The 12,552-nt window shown below is 48.8% G+C and overlaps 1 protein-coding gene across 2 annotated transcripts in view; it reads right to left on the reverse strand.

Moving 5' to 3' along the window:
* Positions 1 to 12,552, reverse strand: part of RNF220 (ring finger protein 220) — a 226,181-nt gene that overhangs the window by 116,483 nt on the left and 97,146 nt on the right. The gene's annotated exons all lie outside the window — the stretch shown is intronic.

Genomic DNA, 12,552 nt, shown 5'->3' on the forward strand with positions numbered 1-12,552 from the left:
TTTGCTCTCACAGTCTTCAGGACTGCTTATGACTGAGGTCTGCGATGTGCCACATCAGAGAAAACAACAAGAGCCGGCAATGGATGAGACCAACGTAGTCCTTGAAGAGATCTCTCCAAATCTCACCGTAGATGGCCCAGGGAAGTAAGAGAGTCCTGGGTAGAAAGGACGAGGTGTGCGTAGGCCGGGCATCGCGGGGACGCCTCTGTGAAGGTGAGGTCTTCAGGAAGGACGACAGAAGAAGCTATTGGTGGGACAGGGAGGCGCTCTGTGCACCTTACTGAGGACCCTGAATTACTCGGAGGGGTCCAGGAAGCTTGCGGGGAATGGAAGAACAGCCATATGGTCAGGCCTGTGACTGTAAAACAGCCCAGACAAAAGGCGTAAGACTGAGAGAGTTGGGCAGGCAGCACTGAGGGTGAGTGGGGCCAAAGAGACCAAAGGAATTTTTCCAAACAATATATAATGTTTGGACTGTAAAAGTGTGATATATACTTTGTAGATAATTCTTTTAAAAACAAAGAGAACTCTGAAGATGGAAAATAAGTGGCTATAGTCCTCCCGTTCGATGCTAATGTGGTAGTGTAATTCTAGTCACTGTTTTTAGTTTCTCTGCTAAAATATTCTTCAAAGCATACGTGCGTACGTGCGTGTGCGTGTGCGTGTGCGTGTACTCTAGGCTGTTCCCAGTCAACGTGTGGCAATTCTCACACCTGTGCCTTCTGAGCATTGAGATTTCAATTGTGTGTCACCACGTATGGACCATAACATTATTTATTCACTTTAAATTTTGATTGATTTATTTTATTTTTATGGGTGTGAGTGTTTGGTCCGCGTATATGTATATGTATATGTATATGTATATGTATATGTATATGTATATGTGCCTGGTGCCAAGGGAGGTCAGAAGAAGGCACCAGGGTCCCTGGGACTTGAGTTACTGATGGTCCTGAGCCACTGTGTGGATGCTGAGAACTGACTCTGGGTCCTCTGTCAGAGCAGCAGGTACTCTAAGCCTCTGCAGCCTCAGCATTATTTATCTGTGTGTGGTATGTGCGTGTGTGTACATGGCTACGGAGACCAGAAGGAGACACTGGACATCTCCCTCTCCTCTATCGCTCTCTGCCTTGTTATTTGGAGACAGGGTCTCTCACTGAACCCAAGAGTTCAGCTAGGCCGCTTGGCCAGCAAGCCTCCGGCATGCTACTGCCTAGTTGCAGGCGCAACTGTCAAACCAGCCTCTTTAGGCAGATGCTGAGGATCTTAACTCGGGTCCTAGCGCTTCACCAGCTGAGCCGTCCTCTTAAAGAGAAGACTTTGTCGGGGATGCCCAGGCTGGTCTTGCCATTACAGGCTCAAGGGATGCTTCTGCCTCAGTCTCCCAAATTATGATACTAAATGTACACATCACTGTGCCCAGCCTATAAACATGATTTTGAGCGGTGGCATCACATTTCACCATAATCTTACATTATAAATTATTTAACCATTGTCCTCTTATGAACATTTAGGCTTGACAGATTGTCCCAGCTATAAATAATACTAAAATTATTATCTTTATGCATAAATTTTGACTCTATTGTCAATTATTGCTTTTTTTTGGGGGGGGGTTGTTGTTGTTGCTGGTTTTGTTTTTTTGTTTTTTCCTGAGACAGAGTTTCTCTGTGTAGTCTTGGCTGTCCTGGACTCGCTTTGTAGAGCAGGCTGGCCTTGAACGCACATCAATCTGCCTGCCTCTGCTTCCCAAGTGCTGGGATTAAAGGCATGCACCACTACCACCCAGCCTCATATTTCTTTTATGAACTACTTATTCACATCTTAGTCCATTTTACATCACTTTGGTTTTTTTCTATTGATTTGTAAGAACTCTTTACATATTAAGAATATCAAATGTTTATCTATGTTTAGTGCAAATCCTTATAAGTGGTATTTGCCTTCAGTTTTTGCTGGTGGTGAGCTTTTTTTTTTTTTTTTTAGTGTTTTACAAAAGTTAAAGAGCTTTGTTGACTTTTTGGCAACTCTGGCTTTATCCTTTGTATTTAACGCTCCCCCCGCAACCCTCTGCCTTTTAATGTGTATCTCAGGTTGGCCTCAAATTTGCTATTTCACTGAGGATGACTGTCTGAACCTCCTGCCTCCACCTCCCAAGTACTGGGACTACAGCCATGTACCACTATACTCAGTGTATGAGCTGCTGGGGTCGCACCTAGCTGCTTGCTAATGGCAGGCGAGCACTCAACAACTGAGCTATGTCCCTGCCCCGTGCGTTTAGCTTTCTAGTGCACCTGAAAGTTATCTTGATATGAGATATAAGGCAAGAGACTCTGTTTTTCTAAATCTCCCAAGTTTTTGTCTTATTTTTAGATTTAAAAAAAAAAAAAAAGACAAATAAAGGGGAAGAAAAGCCAAGAGTCCAGGTTGGGCCAGGTTCCTACTTGTGTGTCTGAGGGGATGCCTCTCGGAGACCTCTCAAGTTCCAGCCTTGGAGAAACACGGGGAGGCTTTGAGTGTTGGGTCTCAGTTGTTCTGCAGGGACTCGAGGGAGACAGTGGGCTGGTTCGGGGCACGGAGCTCAGGGGAGAGGCTGGGTGAGCAGGAAAGAGCAAGATGGGGATGTGTACGAGGCTAAGATTGAAAAGCAGACCTGAGGCCTGTGACGCAGACAGAAAAGAGTTGGTGGGAAGAGGGCAGTTGCGCCCAGCCCTCCATCCTGTGGGGTGCAGTTAAAAGGTGCCAGGCACGGTGGCGCACACCTTAAATCCCGGCACTCAGGAGGCAGAGGCAGGCGGATCTCTTGCGAGTTCGAGGCCAGCCTGGTCAAGGCTACGCAGAAAAACCCTGCCTCAAAACAAACAAGCAAAACCAAACAACAACAAAAAGAATTCTCAGGGGGTTAATCCAAGCACTCGGGAGGCAGAGGCAGGCAGATCACTGTGAGTTCGAGGCCAGCCTGGTCTACAAAGCGAGTCCAATACAGCCAAGATTACACCAAGAAACCCTGTCTTGGGGCGGGGGGTGGGGGTGGGGGGAAGAAAGAAAGAAAAAAAAAAAGAAGGAAAGAAAGAAAGAAGGTAAGAAAAGAAAAGAGTGTACAAGGCTCAAGTATGAAGCCCTGGCATAGAAAGAAACAAAATAAAGGCATGCAGGGCAGGTGGAAGCATCATAGCTGTCCAGGTTACAAGTCAGTGAAAACTATTGCCAGGGTCAAGGATACGGGACGGGGTGAGAAGCGCTTTTGACCTCGAGCTCACTTTGAGATCTAGGAAATGAAGTTGTTCACAGAGAACGAGGTAAACAGAGGCAAGGAAGGAAAGGTTGTTGTTGTTGTAGGGAAAGGGCTAACACTGCTGTTAGAGAAAACGAACAACGTAAAGAGAACAGGGGAGATGCACTCTGGGCCCAGTTGGTGTTGATGCCGTTAGAATGGAGACGGAGCTTCGCAGGTGAGCACTCCAGGCCAGGATGAAGGAGGAGGCCAACGCTTCCACGGGGACCTGGGATCTGAGGGAGGCAGAGAGGGGGAACGGAGAGGCCGAAGGGCACGGGAACTGCATGGAGACATTCCTTAAAGGATTGATTACAGGATCAAGGTTGGGTAGGAAAGGAAGGAAGCTAGGAGGAGAGTGAGGAGCTGGTTAAATTAGGAGCGGTCCAGGGACCGAAGGTCTAAGTGAGGTCAAAGACCAGATCGAGTGGGAGCGGAGGAGTGGGGCAGCGGGGGATTCTAAAAAGGAGACAGTTCTGAATTCAGGGTTTCTGTGGTGGAGGCATGCCATGAAAGGCAAGGCTTCAAGTGAGGGGGTGGGACTGTGTCTCCACAGTCTTCTGCTGGAGGAGGGGTGGGGGAGGGGGGCGGGGGGAGGGTCCCACCAGAGCAGAGGATCTCAGATTTGGAGGGTCCACTTGGGTGTTATGGGGACGAAGTGGCCATGTTCACACTGAACAGAGGAGTGATGCCATCCGCAGAGGACAGCAAGAAGGCAGAGAGAGAGAGAGAGGGTCATGTTGTATCCATTCAAAAGAGCAGCTTGTTCACTGGTGTCAAAGGACAGAGGCCTCAGTGGAGGCAGCTTCTTAGGGCAGCAGTAGACCCCATAGGAGCAGGACACTGGAAGGCCAGCCAAGGCGGGGTGGCGGCAGGGGGGGGGGGCAGAGGGGGGCCCTTCAAGGCTGTGCTAATGTATTTCATTTGTTTGTTGGTTCAATCGGCCTTTCATTCCAAAAGGATCTGACACGCCATCTGCTGCCCCCCTGTGCCCCCAGCTAGGTGTGCAGGATGCTGCTTCCAGAGGCTTGCACCAGGCCTGCAGCCTCTCCCCCCTTTTTGCCAAAGGTGGCCCCACTCTCTCTCAGCAAGTCCCCCACACCAAAGTCCTGTCACCAAAGCCAGGCAGGCCCTGACACCGGCTGGTGGCCGGTAGGGGGTCTTCTTGTTACAGCTTTTTCCCCAGAGATAAATAGGCCACAGTAAAAAGGATTGCTACATCCTTTCAATAAAGATTTTTTTTTTCTTTTCCAGACAGCTTGAGAAATGTTTTAAAAGCTTCTCACATTTCCAGCAAAACCCACAGAGAAGAATTTTGCTTGTTATCAGCGCTGGAAGCCTCTGATAGACGGGTGACATTTTTCCCCCTTTTTCTTTCTCTTTTTCTCTTTTCCTTTTTTTTTTTTTCTTCTCCAGCTGAAGAGAGTCACAGTGTGTTTTATAACTGGCTCTCTGCATTTCAAAAGCTCAACAAGGGCTCTCTGCTAACCCCGATAAGCCTTGGGCTCTTAGCGTCTTAAATACCTCTGACAAGCTATACATTACAGCGCTAATAATTTGCCAAATTTGCGCCCATAATATGATATCTGTAAAACGTCAAGGGCAGTAATGCGATTAGCGGTCTCAAATGAAATATCGAACATTCAGCGTTTAGGTCCTGAATAGGGGGAGAAAGGAAAGGAAATCAATTTCAAAAGCAGGAGGGAAAAAGGCGATAAGCGTGTAATAAAAATAGAGAGAGACAGAGGAGAGATGCGGAGGAAGAGATGGCGGAGCGAGACATGGGAAGACATATGCCCGACCCGCATTTTTTTTTTTTTAAGGCAGGTAAGAGGTGTAAAAAACTTTTACAAATTAGTTGGAATATGAAGCTGAGAAATAACATTTGGTCACCACAGCAACCAGGGATAGCAGGCAGGGGGTCCGTTGGGGGTTGGGAGCTGAGGAAGAGGCTGGCCCAGCCTAGGGACCAACCCTTCACTCTGCCCCCAACAGCCTGCTTCCATAAAACACAGGAAGTTGAATTACAAGGAGACTGAGGGTGGGCTCTCACCCTGCCCCCACCCACCCGAGGTGGGAGAGTCGTAATGGACTAATTATCTGGCCAGTAGAGCAGGCGGTGGTGGAGGGCAGCTCGCAGGAGAAGGCCCAGGCTGTCACATACCAGGCTCTAGACTAAATAACAACATCTCACACCTGCAGCTTTATGAGTCCTGGCCAAGAGCAGCTTGTGTAAGCCTCCCCCCTCTACCCCACGTCCCCCCCCCCACCAAATATTTCTCCCTGTTGCACTTTTGGGTCCCTACTCCATCCAGGCTGCTGCTGTACCATCAAAAGAGCCGAGGGGTGGGGTGGAGAATCTCAGTCTCTCAGAACCTTCATGTATCTGTATGCACCCACCCCCTTCTCTCGGGGAGGGGGGGGGGTTACCCCAGGCTTTTCTCCTGGCCATCAGCAAGGCCGGGGACTAGCATCATTAAAATAACGCCTGCTAGAGAGCAGTGGAGGCGACGTTTGTCTGCACCTGCAGTTCCCAATCTCAGACTCAGACTGTGGGGCTGTCTAGGGTGAAGGGGGGGGGGCCCAGGCATAGTAGGGGCTGTTGGAGTGCCCCCCTCCCCCCGTCCCAAGCAATCTCCACCTTGTCCTCTCACATCTCTCCTCAAACCAAGTGGCTCTTTAAAAAAGTGGTGGTGTGTGTGTTGGCCTTTTCGGCAAGCCACTTGGTCTTGGGAGTGACCCCCCCACGACCTTGACTCTCACTCTTTGCAGAGACAGACCTACCTGAGAAGGAAAAAAAGGGAAGAGGGTGAATGAGGGACACAGCTCCGAGGTCCTACAGCAAGACCAAGACTTTCCCTACTCCAAACACCAGCGCCCCCTAGTCCCTGGCCTCCCCACAGCTGTTCTCACCTAGGCAGGGAGAGGGAAAGGTGGGATATGTGGTCTCCCATGGGGAAAAGCAAACAGGCTGCTTGGGGCCTGCTCCGGGACCCTTCACCGGGGCTGCCTGGAATGGCCATTACTGGGCCACTTCTTGCGGCATCACGAGCCATTAAAGCAGGAGAGCTCGGGGAGCCATCAGCCTAGCACAGATGATTTCCCCAGATGTGGCCATGGGCAGGATGTAGAAGCCCCCAGCCTCAACTCTACAGACAAAACATTCCCGCACTAACCATCCTCGGAAACCCCACAGCCCAGAGCCCCTCTTACAGATGCTTTCTAGACCATTTAGCAGGAGGCAGTGTTTATTTTTGAACATATGTTCTTCCCCCATCCTTTGCCTTTCCTTCTGCCTTCCTGGTCCTTCCATACCCAAGGCTGCCCTGTGTCTGGGCTGCTGTGCTTGTTTCTGCCAAGTTCCCAACAGTGTGGGCAGCGTGCTTTGTTCGGGTTCTGCTGAGTGCTTAAGTGAGAAAGAGAGAGATGGCGGCGGGGGGGGGGGGAACGCGGGGGGAGCGCATGCACTCTGGGTGGAACATGTCCCACACAAACTTTGAGAACACGAGGTCTCAGAAGCTACCTTTAGGCTGCCCTCTACTCAGACACAGAGGACAGCGTGATGATGTCTTCGGCTATTGCCTACTCTCCTGGACCTGGGTCTCTCTCTTTTGTTCAGTAAAACAGAGCCTCGGATCCTTAAGCAACCACCTCAGATTTTACCTCCTCAAGCAGCCTTCCTTAATCCACACAGCCCAGGGTTATGTTTCTTCTAATCCGTGAAGGACTTGCATTTACAGGGTACTTATTGTGTGCCAGGCACCATTTTAGGCCTTTAAAAAATATTTCATTTAGCTTTTCAACCTCTAGATTATTACTGCTCTTATTTGGTTTTTGTTATTTTTTGTTTGTTTGTTTGTTGTTTGTTTTGAGACAGGGTTTCTTTGTGTAGCGTTGGCTGTCCTGGACTCATTTTGTAGCCGAGGCTGGCCTTGAACTCACAGAGATCCGCCTGCCCCTGCCAACCGGAGTGCTGGGATTACAGGCGTGCGCCACCAGGACCAGCTACTGTTCTTATTTTCTGGACAACAGAGGAAGCACCAAGAAGTCCAATGGCCTGTCTAAGCCACTGAGCAGGTATCGGGGCTGGGACTCAAACTCCTGTGTAGCTGACTCAGAAGTCCCACAGTCTTCCATCATGGGAGGGAGTTGCCCACACAGAAATGTTTTCACCCATTTGGCACAGATGCTTCTTAAGAGCCTCTCCCAAGGAGAGCACAAAATCCTAGCACTAGTCTGTCCTAAGCCCAGTGTCTAAGCCCTCTCACTCGGTTGCTCCACACGAAGTTGACAGTCATCAGGCCCTACTTCCCCCTCTCACCGAGTTCCCAGACATTAGTTTTTGGTGCTTGTTTCTCCTACCTGGAATGCCCCCCCACTCTCGCTCATTTACTTGCTAATTTATTAACTTATTTTTTTTTAATTAATTTATTCATATTACATCTTGATTGTTAGCCCTTCCCCTGTTTCCTCCCATTCCTCCCTCCCTCCCACTTCCCCCCTTCTCCCTTATTAACTTATTTTCCATCCATTCAGTAGACATGAGCCAAGAGCCTTCCATCTCCTGAGTATATACTAGGTATTAGGGACTCACTGATGGGGACAGAAAGAGTTTTTCTATGTGCATGTAGCCTATCGTGTGTGAGTGTCGGGGGCAATAAATAGAGCAATGATCATAACAGATAAGAATCCACAACAGAGATTACAAGAACAATCCATGATACCACAAGATAGGTGACCTCTTGCCAGGGGGATGCATACCTACACGAATGTAGTGACAATACTGAGACCTGCTGAAAACCACATCTCCTACCCAACCTCCACTCAAGACCACCGGCCTCGACTTTGTGCATAAAACTTCGCCAACTATCACTTCCTTTTCCTGGAAGGTCCAGACCAACTCAGGACTTCATTGTCCTCTCTCTCTCTCTTTCCCTTTCTTTCTTTTTTTTTTTTGTGTGTGTGCATGAGGAGTGAGTGTAGATGTGGGGTACGTCTGTCTGTCTAAGTCAGAGGTTGACAGCAAGTGTCTTCCTCCATTTTTCTCCACCTTATTTTTTTTGAGACAGGGTATCTTCACTGAGCCTGGAGATCAGTGTTTTGTTTAGCTGGCCGGTGAGCCCTGGGGATCCTCCTGTCTTGACAGCCATGAAGCTGTGCCTGGCTTTTAAATTTTATTTATTTATTTATTTATTTATTTATTTATTTATTGTTTTTTGAGACAGGGTTTCTCTGTGCAGCCCTGGCTGTCCTGGAACTCACTCTGTAGAGCAGGCGGGTCTTGAACTCACAGAGTTCCACCTGCCTCTGCCTCCCACGTGCTGGGGTTAAAGGTGTGCACCACCACACCCGGCCCTGTGCCTGGCTTTTTCATGTGCATGGTGGGGATTCAAACTCAAGTCCTCATGCTTGCAAGGCAAGCGCTTTATCTACTAAGCTACCCATGCCGCACGCTCGCCCACCCCACCCCTTGTCCTATTTGGCAATTTGTTTAAAATCAATCATTCCAGGAGACTACCAGCCCCATGAGGATAAAATATGTGTTGGCCCTGTTTCCTAGTTTATGCCCAGTGTCATGCAGTGCCTGGCATGCACTCAGTGTTCAACAGGTGTCTGCAGAATACACCTTGATTTTTCTATTCTGTCCTGAGGTGGTTGAAGTTTTTGGACTCAAGTGAAAACATCTATATTTATTAAGTTTCGTATTATTAGATCATTCCAGTTTATTAGTATTTTAATTATTTCTAATGTTTCTAATGGGTACTAAGTACCTATTGTTTACCATGATCATATTCAGATAATGAGGATATAAAACAAAAAAACAAAAACTTGAGCATCTTTAGGCAAAACTGGAACTATTTAGTTCTAGTACTAGTCCAGTTTGGAAGGCACATAAACAAAACCAACAGTAATTCAAGGTTTGAGAGATGGCTCTGTGGTCAAGAGTGCTTACTGAGCTGAGGGTAGTGGCACATGCCTGTAATCCCAGCACTCAGGGAGGCAGAGGCAGGTGGGAGGCCAGGCTGGTCTATAAAGCGAGTCCAGGACAACCAGGACTACACAGGGAAGAACACTGCTTGCTGCTCTTCCAGAGGACACAGGCTCAGCTCTCAGCACCCACATTGAGAGTCTCACAACTGCTTGTAATTCCAGTTGCAGTGGACTTGATGCCCTCTGGCCTCCACTGGCACCTGCATACGTGTGATATATACACAAACCTATGCAGACGCACATACATGCCACAAAAACGAATGTGTCTTTAAAAGAAAAGGCCAGGGGTCTGGAGAGATGGCTCAGCAGTTAAGAGCACTTGCTGCTCCAGAAGACACAGGCTCTGCTCCCAGCACTCACATGGCAGCTCACAACCATCTGTGACCCCAGTTCTAGAGGTGCCAACACCCTTTTCTGACCTTGCTGACCACTGCATGCATGTGGGCACAGATGACAGCCATACACATAAAAGAAAAATATAACCGCAAAAAAGGGGAAAAGAACAGCAATTGCAGTACAGCTGTATCCAGAGGAAATGGTACCCCAGAGAGCAGAACTGTTAGAGCTGTCTGGGCAAAGAGACTTGGATTTAGTTTGACTGTAATGGGGACAAGCGACAGAGAAGACTCGAATGCGTCAGCATAAGCAAGCAAGCAATCACAGGGAAGTGAGGCCAGAAGTTAAATCAGCCCATGAAGATTAGAACTGTTTTCATGCAACAGTTTCTTTTACACACACACACACACACACACACACACACACACACACACACCCCACACATACAGTACACACACTGCACACACAATACATACTACACACACACTACACACTGCACACACACACACACACACCCCACACATACTACACACACACACTGCACACACACACCACACATACACTACACACACTCATCTGTGATATTTCCTTCCTATTCGATTCCCCCTCCAATCTAAACAATATCTTTTAGGTAGAAAATATGGCGGCTTCTGTTATTATGAGGCCATTTCTCCAGGTAGCCAGCAGTTATGCCCAGTCTGTGGGTCTGCTCTTGTCTTGACCAGCGCCACAGTAAAGACCTGTCTGTGTTTGCCACTCACCCCTAGAAGTCACACTGCATCCTGTCAAACACGTCTCTAAACCACCTGGTCTGAGATGAGGATGCCCCCCCCCTCACTTTCCCCTCATCTCCTCATGACACCTATGCCTGTCTGCTTTTCCTTTTTTGTTCTGTTATTTTGTTGATTTGTTTTTGTTTTTGGTGGTTTTGTTTGTTGGTTGGTTTGTTGGTTTTTTGAGGCAGGGTTTCTCCGCATAGCTCTGGCTATCCCGGAATTCAATATGTGGCACAGGTTAGTCTTGAACTCAGAGATCCGCCCGGGCACTCTGCCCTCCTGAGTGCCGGGATGAAAGGCGTGCGTCACCAGGCCTGGCTTTATGCCTGCCTTCCACGGGGACCTGTTCTCTCTGCATGGAGCGGTGCAGAGAAGGGGATTACCAGAAGCTCACACGCGTCTTCACCTCTCTTGGAAGCCCCCTGCTTCCGACACTCCCATTCCCACCAGGCTGTTCCCAGCGCTCTTCACGCTTTTCTTTCTTTGCCTGTTGGTCTTTTCCTCATGTTCCTTTCTGTCTGGAACACACTCTGGCTTTTTAGTCCAGCTGGCGCCCGGCCCTCCATCCTGTGGGGTGCAGTTAAAAGGTGCCAGTTTCACCAGCTGTTCTTGCTGCCTCCACTTCTTGCACCCCTGTGGTGCTGGGGATCACACTCAAGTCCCCCGCGCATGCTAGGCAGCACTCACCATCCGGCTACTCCCCCAGCCCTTGGGCTTTTTGAGATAGCCTTTCTATGTAGCTCAGGCTAGCTTTAAACTGGTTATGTAGCCCAAGGTGGGCCTCCCAGACAGAGCCTCTCATGCCATCTGCCTCCATTTCCACGGCTCTACAGTATCCCCCACATAAATGGGGCTAAGCCACTCTTTGTTTTACAATAAATGTTTTCGTATCCATGTCTTGCCTTTAATTGGTCATATGTCCAGGGCCTATTGTTGCACTGCACATATACAGAGCTTTAAATAGCTATTTGTTGGTTAAATTGATGTTTAGATAAATAAATGACTGAATGAACAAACTCCTCATTGTTTTCAAAACACAACAGGCTATTGATGATGACCGTGCCTTTCTCTGTATGTTATCCTCAAACCAACTCCTTCCTCATTTCCCCCCACAGCGCCAACTGATCTGCTCTTGACTCCCTTGTTCTCCGCCGTTAGACGGTGCCTCTGCCTGTTGCTTCATCTGAGAAATCTGAGACTTTTTCATAGTTTTCGTGCAGACATCTAGTGCTCACGGAGCACCTACCCCAAGCCAGGCATTTAGTAAACAAGAGGGCGCGGCCCCGAACTTCAGTGCTCACCGTCTTAATCAGGAGTAAGTTGTTAAATGGGTGATGTTTAAGCGACAGGGAGTGCGTGCTAGAGGCCGGAGGCCAGCGGTGCTTCTCAGTTGCTCTCTGTGGCTTTTATTGTTCCTTCCCCCGCTCCTCTGAACTTGGAGCTCACCTGTTTGGTGGGATAGGATTGCCCCTGAGCTCCAGGGGTTCGCTGGCTTTACCTCTCTCGTGCTGGGATTACAAGCACACACCACCAGACTAGCTTTTGTGCTCCTGCTGAGCACCGAACTTTACTTGTCACTTTTTTTGTTTGTTTGTTTGTTTTTCGAGACAGGGTCTCTCTGTGTAGCCCTGGCTGTCCTGGAACTCACTCTGTAGACCAGGCTGGCCTCGAACTCATAGCCATCCGCCTGCCTCTGCCTCCCAGGCACTGGGATCAAAGGCGTGCGCCACCACCACCCAGCAGGTCCTCACATTTTTGCAGCAAGCCCATCACCATCTGAAAAAAAAAAATCTCCCTTGGCCCAGATTTAAGGCTGTGTAGGCTCTCTATCTGTTCTGGCCCTCTCAGGAATGCCATTTGGTTCCTGATGCCTGTGACAGATTACACCCATAGAAACCTGGTGAAGAGGAAAGAGCATGGGCCTGGGCACTGGGAGGAGGTGGGCTTAAATCCAAAGTCGTCTTTTTGGCTTGACACGTTTTATTAAATACTCCTTCCTGACAAAAATATATATTAATGCTCAAGTATAACACATGCGTGCCTTTTCCACAATTGGTGTTCGGAAGGGCTTAATGACTCCGGAGGGAGCAAGAGAGATAGAGCTGTCTCTCTGTGTCCTCAGGGGACTGGCTCTAACACCCCCTGGAGACACCAGGTCTGCAGTTGCTTAAGTCCCTCATGCAA

Source organism: Acomys minous (genome assembly GCF_964271855.1).
Source record: "Acomys minous genome assembly, chromosome: 6".
NCBI classification, from domain to species: Eukaryota; Metazoa; Chordata; class Mammalia; order Rodentia; family Muridae; genus Acomys; species Acomys minous.